Here is a 3,522-nt window from a genome sequence, read left to right on the forward strand (position 1 = left end):
TTGTACCTGACCATGTTAGTGTTTCCTGCCTGTTCTCGTGTCCCTTGTCTTCGTAATGCCCGTGTTTGCCTGTTTTACGGACTGCCCTCCTGTTATTGACCCTGCCTTGCTAAGTGACGACGATGATGGTAACTCCTTTAATAAATCTCGCTCTTCTCAGCGATTGTGTCCGTCTCCTCGCTCCGTGGCGCGAGCCACGTTACAATATGAGCAGAATGGATGCCAGACGTGTGCATATTTTTCTCTATACCTGTTCAAGCAAGTTCTTCTTTACTGACATAAATGAACAATATTTGGATGAGAAATTCTGAAGCTAATACATTAACTGAGATACAGCTGAAGTCTGTTAAAATTGTGGTGACGCAGGGACTTTCTGATGGTTCCTTACATAGTTCATGTTGTCCAGTTCTCAATGAAACTGGTTTTCAGAAGCATCGTGTTACATAACTGATAAACCTCCTCCAGAGCATCCATCAAGATCATCCTTCATCTCAATGTACTGTAGAGTCACAAAAGCTTCTAGTTATAGGTTATCTAAAGAACAAGTTTTCTTGACACCACTGCCAAACCTATGAACTTGCACAAAGATTTGAATGATGATTGGTCTGCGTCTCCCAACACAGCAGGAATCGATGCTTAAATCACCATGTAACATGGAGGTTGAGCCAAGATGAGGAGGTGGACACATTTGCCAAAGGGAGCTGGGTTTACACATTCAACATTTACCATCTCTTACTTTACTTTAAGAGAACAGACACGGAGAGTGTAAGGACGAAGAAGCATGATGACACAAAACACACAAATACCAAACAATTAACAGGCTATAAGGACAGGAACGCAATAGGTTAGGCTAACAGACTAGAGCTAGGTAGACACATACTGAGCTCAAACTTACAACCAAGTAATTGGGTGAACTAAACATACAGAGCACTCAACTTGCATTCATATACAAACTACACAGGACCAAAACACTACACATAGATCCATGGAGATATTAGAAACAAGAACTACCATACATTTACCTTGAACTGAAATGCAAGATTAACACCAGTGTATCATAAAACACACCAATACGTAAGCCAAATATAAACCGGGTTTCCTTAAACCATGACATCTCAACAAGTATTCATAATAACCAACACTACCACGAACATAGGATTTGCCTATATTTTGAGTACATTATTATCAATGAAACATACAAACCTCCCAAAACAAATCAAAACTCAAAAATTACCTACAAAGAAACACTGGAAACAAGGACATAAATACCAAACAGTGATCAAAACAAATTAGAAACAGCTGAACTCAAAGAGCGAGGGCTGGGATACAAACTAGAGGACGTGAAGAACAGGAGGGGCGGAGCCAGGTGTGGCACCTAACCTGACAGTCACCATCTTGAAGGACAAAAATATTGTGTAGTCTGATCCTTAGCATTAGCATTACATAAATAAATACATTTAATTAATATATTAATAATAATAAAAAAATGCTGAGATTATGAACAGTGAGAGACTGAAACACATCAGCTGTGAAATATGTCAGACTTCAGAATACCATTCTGAAGAATACAAGTCAAAGCATTTATGTATTTATAGAACAGTATTCTGAAAAGGTGTGAAATAAAAAAACATGTATTCATCGTTCAGGTGAAAATAAGTCAACACATCCTGTACAGGCAACAGATGTTTGCACATTTTGCAGTTTATTTACTGAATTCAACATACTGGAAAAAAATGTGGCATGTACAAACATTACAGCACATTTAATGTTTTCCAATATTTGCATTTCCCCATTATATTAAATTAAGTGAATATGTACAAACAGTTCATTACAATTTGTAGAAATGGTATATTTAAATACACTCCCTATAGAGGGTGTGCTAATAAATTTTCACTTAGATAATCAATAATACATAATTTAATGTGGACACATGCATAATCTGTTATTATTGAAATGTGGGGTTCATGTTATATATTTCGTATTAGACCTGCTGGCTCTTTTCAGTCCTGTCACACCATCATGGAAAAAAAACATGAGGCTGTTGTAGTTGTGTTGTAAGACCCAGCTCATGGGTACGTGATCTGAATGGGTCCAAAATTGCAGCAACTGAATGGGTCCAAAATTACTGCTTAAACAGATTTAAATGTGCTAGGTAAAAGGATTTATTTCCTTTAAATTGCCCCTTTTCAAACGGGTGTTGAAAATCTGTTTTTACATAACAGCTCTGTTTACATAATAGGGAATCGTAATATGCAAATGTCACGCTCCCTGGTCCTACCTCCTGCAGCAGCACTCCAACCTCTCCGCACGGTTGCCACACTCACTCCGCCTCCCCCGATTACTGATTAGTGTCACCTGTTCTCCATTATCAGTCTGATTATTTAAACCTGCGTTATCCACTTAGTCATTGTGAAGTATTCGTCATGGTTAATCCCTGCATACCGAGTGGTTTCTGTGTTTCTCTTTCTGGATACTGATCCAGTCCATTCCATATCTTGCTAGTTTGGCCTCTTGGATTGTTTGTGTGTCTTTCACTTTTGGATTGTGCGTTGTTTTATGCCTCTGCTCACGTCCAATGTTTAGGCTACAGTCTTATTATGGATCTAGATTAGCCCTGTACTAATAAAATCATGGTTATGTGTTATATCTATAGTTACAGCTAAACTAAACATTAATTTAAAAATATTATAGTATAATAAATGTTAAAAAATGGTTTAATTTCAGCATTAACTAGCCCTGTTACTGAGAGTTATGATACGATATAAGATATTGTTGATATTATTTCATTAATACATTTATTAATAGAGCAACATTAACTGTATATTCATTCATTATTTCCTGCTATAGGCTATTTCAGGTAAATGAACTATTTTAGTAATGGAGCCCTGTCAGAGTAACAACTATCTTTCCAATGCCTGGTACTTCTGTGTATCTACCTTGCTGACAATGTATTGACAATAGTACTGAATATTCAAGTACTTAGTCACCATATGAATAAATGCTTATTGCAGCCAATTTTAACTGTAACTGAATTATAACTTAATTACCAAGTGTATTTCTTCAGTATCATTGATCTAATTTCAGATTTGGCAAACCCACATTGTAGATGTGTACACACGGAGCCTTGGTTTTCCACCAGTCCCCGTCTCAGTACTGCATGTTACTGCATAATAATATTCTGCATACAAATCCACAGGCAGGTTCAGATTTGAAAGAGACATATATTTGTATATCATTGGCATAATAACAAAACGAGACTTTATAGACCCTTAAATATACAATGAAAAAATAACTGGACCCAAGACAGATCCTTGGGGGACTCCATAGATGGCTGGAACACAGGAGGCAGAAGCTTCACCAGGATGCTGAGAAACTTCTATCAGCCTGGTAGGCTCTAAATCAGATGAGGGTGGTACCCTTGATTTCAACACATTTCTCAAGGTGAGACAGAAGCATCCATGATTGACAGTATCAAATGCTGCTGTGATATCTAGTAGCACCAGTACAGTAGAACTCCCAGAG

This window comes from Brachyhypopomus gauderio, chromosome 16 (genome assembly GCF_052324685.1).
Source record: "Brachyhypopomus gauderio isolate BG-103 chromosome 16, BGAUD_0.2, whole genome shotgun sequence".
Lineage (NCBI taxonomy): Eukaryota > Metazoa > Chordata > Actinopteri > Gymnotiformes > Hypopomidae > Brachyhypopomus > Brachyhypopomus gauderio.